Below are 13,494 nucleotides of genomic sequence, written 5' to 3'. Positions count from 1 at the left end.
GGTTTATATGTTATCTGTTTATTTGTTGACATGTATCGCTGAGTGTATTTTGTGTATTTGTGTGTGTGAAGCTGGTGTTTACATCTGTGTGGATTTGTGAATATTTGCACGGATCTGTGAGTGTGAGTTTGACGAGGTGCACATGTATGAGTGTGTGTATCTGGTTTCTGAATGTAAACTGAGTATCTGAATGTATCTCTTTATGTGTAAGTGCATTTATGGGTGCCTGGTTGTGAACATATGGCTGTAGTGTGTGAGTAGGTGTACATGTGTAAGGAGTTGTGTTTTGAATGGCTTTGTGGGTGTGTAAGGGTATTTGTGTGCATCTAGATGCACTTGTCATATATAAGTGAGACCAGGTGGGTGAATTTTTACAACTACGGCGGGGGTTTCAATCTATACACACACACAAAAAACAGTGTTTTCTTGACTGTATAAAATTCCATGAGATGAGGGCTTCCCTGGTGGCTCAGTGATTAAGAATCTGCCTGCCAATGCAGGGCACACGGGTTCGAGCCCTGGTCCAGGAAGATCCCACATGCCATGAAGCAATCAAGCCTGCGAGCCACAACTACTGAATCCCACGCGCCTAGAGCCCGTGCTCTGCAACAAGAGAAGCCACCGCAATGAGAAGCCTGTGCACCGCAACAAAGAGCAGCCCCCGCTCGCCACAACGAGAGAAAGCCCACGCGCAGCAACGAAGACCCAACGCAGCCAAAAATAAATAAATAATTTAAGAAAGAAAGTAAATGAAAAAAAATTTTTTTTATGAGATGAGAAATCACTACAGCAAGTCAGGCTCCTGAGTGCCTCCCCCGCCACCCATGGTGGTCCCTGAGCCCCAGCCTTTGTAGAAATTCCCCATCCCCTTAACATGCATTGCACAGGCGTGTTTGAGGCGTGGGTGTCATGGTGCGGGGCAGTGGGTGGGGAGCTGGGGCGTGGGCCCTCCTGTCTGGATGTGCCCGTGCAGGAGCAGGTGTGGGCGCACACACCACGGGGCCAGTGTAGATGTGTTTGAGCGCACGTGTGGGATGTGCGTTGTGCGTGTGCCCTGGCCCGTGTCCCAGCGCCCCCCGCGAAAGACCTGGAAAGTCCTTTTCGCACTGGGCTTCTGTGTCCCCATCTGCGGCTCTGTCGGGGGATCTGGGGCTCAGGGCATGGGGAGGCGACCTGGCGGGGAAGGGCATGACTTCGTGCCCATCCCCTCCTGGGAGCGTGGCGTGTCCTGCCGGCGCACACGTGTGTTTGCTTTCCCTGGGGAGATTCTCGTGACCTTTGTGGACCCCAAGGGCAAACATGGGTGAAGACGGTGCCTGCCGCTTGCTGGCACACTCTGCTGGGGGACGCGCTGTGAGCACGCAGGCAAAGGTTTTCCCGCCTTGGGAGGTGCCCTGCAGGCCCTCAGGCGTCCTCGGAGGCGAGAGCCATGGGGGCTTCCGGCGGCGTCAGAGCAGGAGCCGGGGGCCTCCTGGAGCCCAGCCCCACACCGGCCGGACTGGAATGCCTTGTTAGGCTGGACCGCCCCACCCATGCCTGCTGGAATCGAGGTCCCACCTCTCCCCGGGTGCCTGTTCCTGGGGCCCAGGCTGCTCCGGACACACTGGCTCCCCTGTGTGCACCGGGTGGCCCCCTCCCCGCCGTCCCCTTTCGTCCTCCCGGCATCTTTGCTTCCAGCCTCCTCGCTCACCCGGGGCCTGGCTCTCAAGCCTCCTAACTCATTCGATGGGCCCTGGTTTTATTAAGCTGGGGGTGGGGATGACTTAGAGGCTTTATAGGTCAAGTGTTCAGGACTAGGTTTAGGGAACTGTATGAACCCCAAAAAAGTCACCTGCAAAATTCTGCACATGTGTGCACTTCACGGATCATGCTAACAGGTAACAATTTTCGAGAGTATTATATGCCCAGCACAATCTCATCTAATCCTCACCACCCCCCAGCATAGTGAGTATTATACCCATTTTATAGACAGAAGAACTGAAGCCAGGAGCCCGGAAGTCACATGGCAAGGAGAATGGAAGGAGGCTTTGAGCCCAAGTCACCTGGATCCAAGTTCCACCAGCTGAAACTTCCATCCCGAGGCTGGCACACCTTCTCTAAATATCTATGACCTTCAGATGGGGTTGGGTGAGGCCTGTAGTTGTGGGGATCTCAGAGCAGAGGAGGAGGGTTGGGGTCCCCTCTCTGTGCCTCTAGCCCAGAGCAAGCTGTGGTGATGGGATTCAGGTATGGCCACTGTTTCTGTCCTCCTCACCCTGACAGTGTCGCATGGTGGCCCTTCTGAAGGTTGGCCAGAGTAGAGGGAGATTATTATCAGACCCCCAGGGACCTCAGGGAAACATTTCTAAAATATTTCGAAATAATGTTTTTAAAAACCAAAACACTATTGTGCATGCCCAGGGGTGTCCCTGTCCTCATGACACTCCCATTTAGAGGCAATAAACAAATACATCAAAGACATCATTTCAGAAAGGGACAAACTATTGGGATCGTAACAAAACAAAGTGAGTGTACTGGAGATAACCAGGGCGGGGCTGCTTTAGTTTGGAACAAGGAGGCTTCTTTGAGGAGAGGGAGATGGGCAGAGACAGGAATGATGACCTGGAACAGTTGGAGGGAGAGCATTCCAGGCAGAGAGAGCTGCCAGGGCAAAGGCTCTGGGGCAGGCACAAGCTTGGTGCTCGGATGGGTCATTGTAGCTGGGTTGAGTGAAGGATATAGAGGAAGATGCTGGAAGGTTTTGGAGTGCTTCTCAAATTCTTGCCAGTGCAGACCAATTTTTTTCCCCAATCCCTAAAATGCAATAAAAATGAATTTCAATAGGAAAATAAGATTGAAAAAGGCATGCATGGGACTTCCCTGGTGGTCCAGTAATTAGGACTCCACGCTTCCACTGCAGAGGGCATGTGTTCAATCCCTGGTCGGGGAACTAAGATCCTGCAAGCGGCGCGGTGAGGCCAAATAAGAAAAAGACATGCATAGTGCCAGAAACCAAGGAACAGCTGACAAGGATCAAGGATGGGGGTATATTGTGGGTCCACAAGAGCCAACTGAAAGAGTTACCGATGGCCAAAGCCAGAGCCATGTGAACAAAAAAATTAATACAGTATTGGATTATAACTCCAGGAATAAAATAAATGTCCATGAGTTTGCACTGATACAAAGAAATGATCGAATACATTAACAAATGAAGGACAGGTATGGAAGGTTTCCAGATAATTTATGGAGGTGCTTCACCCTGAGGGATGGTTAGAACTGCACACAGTGATTTCCTTCCAAAAGAAACAGTGAGTAAAGAGGGCGGGATGTGGGGGGAAGAATAACTTTTCAGTGGAGAAAACTGCCAAACACACTACGTCACCTGGCTGGGTGATTAAGGTCAACACCAAAGTCATAATTAGGTTGAGAATATGTACTCTTGAGATGTTGTGATGAAAATGGCACTTTACCTCTGTGATCTTTCTCCCCCCAAACCCATAACCCTAGTCTAAACATGAGGGAAATATCAAAAAAAAAATTCCAGTTGAGAGATATCCTCCTATATACCTGACCATAACCCTCAAAACTCTCAAGGTCATCAAAGACAAGGGAAGCTCAAGAAACTGTTCCAGCCAAGAGAAACCTAAGGAGACGTGTCAACTAAATGTCACGTGCGATCCTGGACCAGAAAGAGGACATTCGGGGAAAATCGAAGGAATATGAATAACGTGTGAACTTTAGTTAATAATAATGTATTAATATTGGTTCACTAGTCCCAGACTAGTGTAAGATGTTACTAATAGGGGAAACTGTATGTGTGTGTGTTGGGGGAGAGACTATATGGAAACTGTACTATTTGCTCAAGTTTTCTGTAAATTTAAATTTGTTCTAGAAAAGTCTATTAATTAAAAAAAGAATTTACATGGAAAAGAAATCTGAAAAAGAATATACATATATACACACATGAAACTAACACAACATTGTAAATTAAATATACTTCAATTTAAAAAATGGTTAAAGGGGACTTCCCTGGAGGTCCAGTGGTTAAGACTTCACCTTCCAATGCAGGGGGTGAGGGTTTAATCCCTGGTCGGGAAGCTAAGATCCTACATGGCTCACGGCCAAAAAACCAAAACATAAAACAGAAGCAATATTGTAACAAAATTCAGTAAAGACTTGTAAAAAAAAAAAATGGTCCACATAAAAAAAAACTTAAAAACATAAAAAATGGTTAAAAAAAGGAATTTATAAAACATGCAAATCACAAGCCCAAGAGTCCATAAATGACGAGACCAAGTTACTAGAAAGTTTCTAAACGCTTATTATTTTCTGTACTCTCTTATCTGGATGGGTAATCAGCTGGATGGGACCAGCACTGGTCTGTGGATTGATCTGAGTGGTTCTAGGACAGTGTTTCTCACCCTCGGCTCTATTGACATTTCGGGACAGATCATTCTTTGCTGTGGGAAGCTATGCTGTGCATTGTAGGATGTTTAGCAGCATCCCTGACCTCTACACACTAGATGCCAGTAGCAGCCACCCTCCAATTATGACAACCAGAAATGTCTCCAGACATTGTCAAATGTCCCCGGCAGCCTGAATTAATCACTCTCCCATTGAAAACCATGCAGGTGTGCAGGTGATGAGGTCAAATCTGGAAACTTAGTCCAGAAAGATGTAGGCATGTCTGCGAGACTCAAGGCTGCCTTTGAGGGGCTTGGGATCTCCAAAACAATCCTACCCATGCCAGGTGGACCACAGAAGTGTGCATGGCTTAGGAGGCCAATCCTAGGGTGTGGATTTGGGACTAGAGAGAAAGCAAGGATTCACAATGTGTTTAAGAGAAAGAATTGGGGAATTCCCTGGTGGTCCAGTGGTTAGGACTTGGTGCTTTCACTGCCGAGGGCCCAGTTTCAATCCCTAGTCGGGAACTAAGATCCTGCATGAGGCCAGGCCAAAAAAAAAAGAGAGAGAGAGAATTGACAGGACTTGCTGATTGATTGGTGGCGGCGGTTGGGGGGGGGTAGTTTTGGAAGATGCCCAGATCTCTCTCTTTCACAACTGGGTAGACAGTGGAGTCATGGGCTGAGATGGGGACATGGGATGAGAGGCCGGGTTGGGTGAGGGAGGGGAGGATGATGAGTTTCATCTTGGACAGGTTGAGTTTCAGGTCCCAGGGGGATGTAAGGAAGGCAGAGTTCATAATCTTTTACAGATCACGATGGGTGATGCCCTGTGTGCTTCCACGAATGTAAAATAGTCTCAAAGGGATAATTTGGCCCGTTTTGTTCCTCACACAAAAACACAGCGGAGCTTTTTTTTTTTTTTTAATTTGGTTGCAACAGCCATGCTCCTTAGTTGCGGCATGCGTGTAGGATCTAGTTTCCTGACCAGGGATCAAACCTGGTGCCCCCTGCGTTGGGACCGTGGAGTCTTAACCACTCCACCACCAGGGAAGTCCCACAACAGGGTTTGAAAGTCACTAAAATGCTCTTCAGCAGGATAAATAACCTGTGGGACATTCAGACAATGGAATGTTATTTGGTGCTAAAAAGAAATGAGCTATCAGGTCATGAAAGAGATGGAGGAACTTTGAAAAATGCACATGACTAAGTGAAAGAAGCCAATCTGAAAAGGCTGTATGATACAGACTGTATGATTCCAACTTGAGGACATTTTGGAAAAAGCAAAGCTATGGAGACAGTAAAAGGATCAGTGGTTGCCAGGGGTTAGGGGGGGAAGGAGGGATGAATAGGCGGAGCACAGAGGATTTTTAGGGCAGTGAAAGCACCCTGTGTGATATTATAATGACAGATACATGTCATTATACATTTGTCCAAACCCATAGAATGTACAACATCAAGAGTGAACCCTAATGTCAACTATGGACTCTGGGTGATGTTGACATGTTAATGTAGGTTTGTCAGTCGTAGCAAATGTACCATCTGGAGGCCTATGTTGATAACGGGGAAGGCTGTGCATGGGAGTGGGAGGGGGTGTATGGGAATTCTGTATTTTATGCTCAATTTTGCTGTGAACTTAAACTGCTCTAAATATTAGTCTATAATAAACACGTGCAATGGGACACATATATAAATACTAAATAAATATCCATAAATACATACTTGGACATTTAAAATATACCTAATGGGAAACATGCGGGGAGGGGAGGATAAATCAGGAGATTGGGATCAACATACACACACTACTATATATAAAATAGATAACCGACAGGGAACTCTACTCAATATTCTGTAATAGGGAATTCCCTGGTGGTTCAGTGGTTACAACTCCGTGCTTCCAATGCAGCGGTTGTGGGTTTGATCCCTGGTTGGGGAACTAAGATTCCACATGCCCATGCAGTGCAGCCAAAAAAAAAAAAAATCTGTAATAACCTATACGGGGAAAGAATCTGAAAAAGAATGAATGTATGTATATGTATAATTGAATCACTATGTTGTAAACTGAAACTAACACAACATTGTAAATCAACTGTACTCCAATAAAATTTTAAAAAATACCCAATAATACCCACATGATCACACTCATGAAGGCAAGTATCTGTACATGCACACACACACACACACACACTCATGCACATACTCGTTACTGATGTAGGTCAAGGGAAAGAGATTATCTCAAGTGTGCCTTCTGTCCCCTGCATGTCCTTGATGGGAAGAAATTTTCTATCCACTTCATTCCTTTCTCTCTTTCCCTCCTCTGGTAGGAGGAGGTCTGTGGGCAGACAGAAGGGAGGAAGTGACTTTGCAGGTTAGAAAAGCAAAGTCTAAGGTGATCGTAGGGGAAGGAGGAAGAGGGGGAGAGAGAAGGGGGCTCTGATTGCTCTTTGGACATTGGTGAAGCCTGTGGGGATTCGACACAAATGAAGGTTCTGTTATCATCCTCTGAATTCACTGCTGTGCCCACCCACCCTTTTCAACTCTAAGGGCACAGCTAAGGGACACACTGGAGAAAGCAAATCACACAAACTTTGGGGTCTTGTGATGGCCCCATCTGTATGATCCCATGGCGTGCGAGCTGCTCAAGAGTCATGGTCAGGGCTGGGGATACCCTGTGGAGTCAGAGAAATTGAAGCCCCAAAGAAACTGAGACACAGCCTGAGGACAAAGCAGGTGAGAGCTTCTGGAAGGTGAGAGGGATCCCCAGTGTTCAGGGCTGGCTTGGAGGGTCCACGGGAGAAGGAATGAGCAGTCACAAGGAGATACAAGGACGTAGCAATCAATGGTGACCTTGGGGAAAGTGGTCTCAAGGGTATCTGTGTGAAGAGGCCCAAGGGAGGGAGTCAGATGAAGCGAGATGAGAGAGAGTGGAAACTTCACCTAAAATTCCGCAGCCACCATCCATGCCTATGCTCTGCTCTCCCCAAAGCTGTTCTCCCCCCACAGTTCCATCCTTCCTCCTCCTAGCGTCCTCCCTTGTACTCCTTTTCCACTTCCTATCATTCCCCAAACTTAATCCCTGCAGCAGAACTGTAGACTATTAGAAACCGAAGAGGTGCAAACTTCTGTACCTCATGTAATGTACAACATGAGAAATGTAATTACCACTGCTGTATGTTACATATGAGAGTTATTAAGAGAATAAGTCCTGGGGCTTCCCTGGTGGCACAGTGGTTGAGAGTCTGCCTGCCGATGCAGGCGACACGGGTTCATGCCCCGGTCCGGGAAGATCCCACATGCCGCAGAGCGGCTGGGCCCGTGAGCCATGGCCGCTGAGCCTGTGCATCCGGAGCCTGTGCTCCACAATGGGAGAGGCCATAGCAGTGAGAGGCCCGCATACTGCAAAAAAAAAAAAAAAGGGGGGGGGATATCACTATAGGCCCTCCAGACACTAAAAGGATAATGAGGGGATTTTTATGAACAGGTTTATGTTGATAAATTTGACAGTTTACATGGCATAAACAAATTCCTTGAAATGCAAAACTACCAAAGCTTACTTAAGAAGAAATACATAGGGGAGATTGGTTCAAGATGGCGGAGTAGAAGGACGTGCCCTCACTCCCTCTTGTGAGAACACCGGAATCACAACTAACTGCCGAACAGTCGTCGACAGGAAGACACTGGAACTCACCAAAAAAGATACGCCACATCCAAAGACAAAGCGGAAGCCACAATGAGACGGTAGGAGGGGCGCAATCACAATAAAATCAAATCCCATAACTGCTGGGTGGGTGACCCACAGACTGGAGAACACTTATACCACAGAAGTCCACCCACTGGAGTGAAGGTTCTGAGCCCCACGTCAGGCTTCCAAACCTGGGCGTCTGGCAATGGGGGGAGGAATTCCTAGAGAATCAGACTTTGAAGGCTAGCGGGATTTGATTGCAGGACCTCTACAGGACTGGGGGAAACAGAGACTCCACTCTTGGAGGGCACACACAAAGTAGTGTGTGCATCGGGACCCAGGGGAAGGAGCAGTGACCCCACAGGAGACTGAACCAGACCTACCGGCTAGCGTTGGAGGGTCTCCTGCAGAGGTGGGGGGCAGCTGTGGCTCACCAACGGACAAGGACACTGGCAGCAGAAGTTCTGGGAAGTACTCCTTGGCGTGAGCCCTCCCAGAGTCCGCCATTAGCCCCACCAAAGAGCCCAGGTAGGCTCCAGTGTTGGGTCGCCTCAGGCCAAACAACCAACAGGGAGGGAACCCAGCCCCACCCATGAGCAGACAAGCGGATTAAAGTTTTACTGAGCTCTGCCCACTAGAGCAACAGCCAGCTCTACACACCACCAGTCCCTCCCATCAGGAAACTTCCACAAGCCTCTTAGATAGCCTCATCCACCAGAGGGCAGACAGCAGAAGCAAGAAGAACTACAGTCCTGCAGCCTGTGGAACAAAAACCACATTCGCAGAAAGATAGACAAGATGAAAAGGCAGAAGGCTATGTACCAGATGAAGGAACAAGATAAAACGCCAGAAAAGCAGCTAAATGAAGTGGAGATAGGCAACCTTCCAGAAAAAGAATTCAGAATAATGATAGTGAAGATGATCCAGGACCTCGGAAAAAGAATGGAGGCAAAGATCGAGAAGATGCAAGAAATGTTTAACAAAGATCTAGAAGAATTAAAGAACAAACAGAGATGAACAATACAATAACTGAAATGAAAAATACACTAGAAGGAATCAATAGCAGAATAACTGAGGCAGAAAAATGGATAAGTGAGCTGAAAGACAGAATGGTGGAATTCACTGCTGCAGAACAGAATAAAGGAAAAAGAATGAAAAGAAATGAAGACAGCCTAAGAGAACACTGAGACAACATTAAACACAACAACATTCGCATTATAGGGGTCCCAGAAGGAGAAGAGAGAGAGGAAGGACCCTCACACCAGTCAGAATGGGCATCATCAAAAAATCTACAAACAACAAATGCTGGAGAGGGTGTGGAGAAAAGGGAGCCCTCCTGCACTGTTGGTGGGAATGTAAATTGATACAGCCACTATGGAGAACAGTATGGAGGTTCCTTAAAGAACTAAAAATAGAATTACCATATGACCCAGCAATCCCTCTACTGGGCATATATACCCAGAGAAAACCATAATTCAAAAAGACACATGCACCCCAATGTTCATTGCTGCACTATTTACAATAGCCAGGTCATGGAAGCAACCTAAATGCCCATCAACAGACAAATGGATAAAGAAGATGTGGCACATATATACAATGGAATATTACTCAGCCATAAAAAGGAATGAAATTGGGTCATTTGTGGAGACGTGGATGAATCTAGAGACTGTTATACAGGGTGAAGTAAGACAGAAAGAGAAAAATATCGTATATTAACGCATATATATGGAACCTAGAAAAATGGTACAGATGAACCAGTTTGCAGGGCAGAAATAGAGACACAGATGTAGAGAACAAACGTATGGATACCAAGGGGGGAAGCAGCAGGGGGTGGGGGTGGGGGTGTGATGAATTGGGAGATTGGGATTGACATGTATACACTGATGTGTATAAAATGGATGACTAATAAGAACCTGCTGTATAAAAAATAAATAAAATAAAATTCAAAAAAGAAAAGAAAAGCAATATGCAGAAAAGTGAATAATATGACCCTGTTTTTGTAAAACTAACAACATAAAAATATTTCATGTACATGTATATACATGTGCGTATATTAAAAAAAGAAGAAATAGATAACCTAAATAGGTCTGTGTCTATTAAAAAATAGAATTTGTGATTAAATACCTTCCCATAAAGAAAACTTCATGTCCAGATTGCTTAACCAGTGAATTCTACAAAAGTGAAAGAAAGAAATAATACTGATTTTAAACAAACTCTTACAGAAAAAGAAGAGGAGGGAATGCTTCCCAGTTAATTCTATGAGGGTAGCATTATCTTGATACCATAACCAGATAAGGATATTACAAGAAAAAAAAATCCCACACACCAATATCTTTCATGAATATGGACACAGACAACTTTAAAAAAATATTAACGAATAGAGTCCAGCAATATATTAAAAAGAAAACACATCATGATCAAGTGGGGTTTATCTCAGCAATGCAAGGCTGGTTTGGCATTAGAAAATCAATGTAATATGTCATATCAAGAAATTAAAAAGGAAAAATCATATGGCAATCATCATCTCAATAGCCCAGCTTACCTACCATACCTGTCAATGCACATTACAGAGGGTCGGTCAATTTAACACTCTTTCCTGATAAAAACTCTGAAATCAAAGTCAACACCATGTTCAAGGTGAGTTCTCACAAAAATTTAAAAGAAATGAAGATGGCCAATGTCACCGGTATTGTTCAGCTTTATTTCTAACAGTGCTAGCCAATGCAACAAGGCAGGAATCAGAAATGACATGCAATTAATAGGAAACAGAGACAATCCGTCATTGACATGATTGTCTACTTAGACAACTAACTGAAAATTATTAGAACTAATGAAAGTGGCCAGTTACAAAATAAAAATATGAAACAATAGCTTTTCTTTTTTTAATTAAAAAATTTTTTTAAATGCCTTCCAGGCATACCTGGATTAATCCTATATAAATGTATTAAAGTTAACTCCATGTAATACATTTTAGAAAGACTGTCATCCAGATTTCCCCATAATTTATTCCAAGGGATTAATGTGAGCAGATTGGGAGTTCATTATTACATCACCCAAATGCCTGTGTTTGTTTTTTTTTTAACATCTTTATTGGAGTGTAATTGCTTTACAATGGTGTGTTAGTTTCTGCTTTATAACAAAGTGAATCAGCTATACATATACATATAGCCCCATATCTCCTCCCTTCAATAGCTTTCCTAAATGCCAGAGATGATCAACTTATAAAAATATACATTCATTCACAATAATAATAAAAATTAAGATAAAACCGACAAGAAATGTGCAGGACAAGTGAGATATAACTCAAGAGGGCTTGAATTAAATGGAGAACTAAAACCTATTCCTGAATGGGGGACTTGATGTTATAAGGTTGCTGACATTCTCTGCATTGACTTATAGGTTTAAAAAACTTACAAATAAACATTCCAGTGGGCTTGGGGAAGCCACTTGGGAAAAGACCTTGAAGACTGACCTAGAATATATCTGGGAGAATAAATAGGCAAGAATATCACAATAAAATTTTGGAAAAGAAGAATGAAACCTACTATAAAATGACAACAATGTAAATAGTGTGGTACTATTATAAGAATAAATAAACATTAACAGAAAAGAATAGACTCTAGTTTTCAACTGTCTATATATCTCTCTTCTTATCTACAAAATGTTGCATAGGGCTTCTCTGGTGGTGCAGTGGTTAAGAATCTGCCTGCCAATGCAGGAGACATGGGTTCGAGCCCTGGTCCGGGAAGATCCCACATGCCGCGGAGCAGCTAAGCCCGTGCGCCACAACTACTGAGCCTGAGCTCTAGAGCTCGCATGTCACAGCTACTGAAGCTCACGCGCCTAGAGCCTGTGCTCCACAACGAGAAGCCACCACAATAAGAAGCTTGCGCACCGCAACAGAGTAGCCCCCACTCGTGACAACTAGAGAAAGCCCACGCGCAGCAACGAAGACCAAACGCAGCCCCCAAAATTAATTAATTAATTAATTAATTAAATTTTTAAAAATGTAGCATAATTTATTTTTAAAATATTCAATACTAATTCATAATAAAGATGGCATTTCAGATTGGTGGGGAAAGGATGGAATATTCGATAGATGTAACTTAGACAACTGGTTTACCATTTAGGAAAGAAATTTAGTTCAAACCTTACCATACATCATGCGACAAAATGAATTTCAGATCAATATAAGAATTAAGAGTAGGGCCTCCCTGGTGGCGCAGTGGTTGAGAGTCCGCCTGCCGATGCAGGGGATACGGGTTCGTGCCCCGGTCTGGGAGGATCCCATATGCCGCGGAGCGGCTGGGCCCGTGAGCCATGGCCGCTGGGCCTGCGCATCCGGAGCCTGTGCTCCGCAATGGGAGAGGCCACAACAGTGAGAGGCCCGCATACCGCAAAAAGAAAAAAAATAAAGAATTAAGAGTTAAAAAATGAAGCCATAAGGGACTTCCCTGGTGGTCCAGTGGTTAAGAGTCTGCACTTCCACTGCAGGGGGTGCGGGTTCGATCCCTGGTCTGGGAATTAAGATCCCACATGCTGTGTGTCATGGCAAAAAAAAAAAAAAGCCATAAAATAAGTTGGTATAAAATATTTGCAACATTAATTACAATGGGTTAATATCTTCGGTTTATGTGAACATCTAAAACAGGGGTAGGCATTGGGAACTCCCTGGTGGTCCAGTGGTTAGGAATCCGTGCTTTCACTTCTCTGGGCCTGGGTTCGATCCTCGGTCAGGCAACTAAGACCCTGCAGGGTGCGCCGCCGTTCAAAAAATAAATCAATAAAAAATAAATAAAAAATAAAACAGGGTTGGGCAAACTATGGCTCACTTGCCAGAACTGGCCCACTGCATGTGTTTGTATGGCCTGCAGGCTCAGAATGATTTTGACATTTTAAAATGGTTTTTTAAAAATCAAAAGAAGGAACTTCCCTGGTGGCGCAGTGGTTGAGAGTCCACCTGCCGATGCAGGCGACACGGGTTCGTGCCCTGGTCCGGGAAGATCCCACATGCCGCAGAGTGGCTAGGCCCGTGAGCCATGGCCGCTGAGCCTGAGCGTCCAGAGCCTGTGCCCCGCAACGGGAGAGGCCACAACAGTGAGAGGCCCGCGTACCGCAAAAAAAAAAAAAAAAATCAAAAGAAGACTATTTGACAATACCTGAACATTATAGGAAATTCAAATTTCATGTGTCCGCAAATAAGTTCTATCGCAGCCTAGCCACGTCCACTCATAGACATCTTGTCTTATTACTTTCGAGTTACAAGGGCAGAGTGGAGTAGTCATGACGTAAACTATGGTCTGTAAAGCAGAAAATCGTTACTAACTTACCATTTGCAAAAAAAGTTAAGATTGCATTGATATTAGAAAAGGCATGAACACAGAACCTTAAGCCATTCTGGTTAGAGGTTCAACTTTCAACTCTGGGCTT

The sequence above is a fragment of the Mesoplodon mirus genome (genome assembly GCF_964341445.2).
Source record: "Mesoplodon mirus genome assembly, chromosome: 5".
Classification (NCBI taxonomy): Eukaryota; Metazoa; Chordata; class Mammalia; order Artiodactyla; family Ziphiidae; genus Mesoplodon; species Mesoplodon mirus.
Note: the sequence above shows the minus strand (reverse complement) of the source record.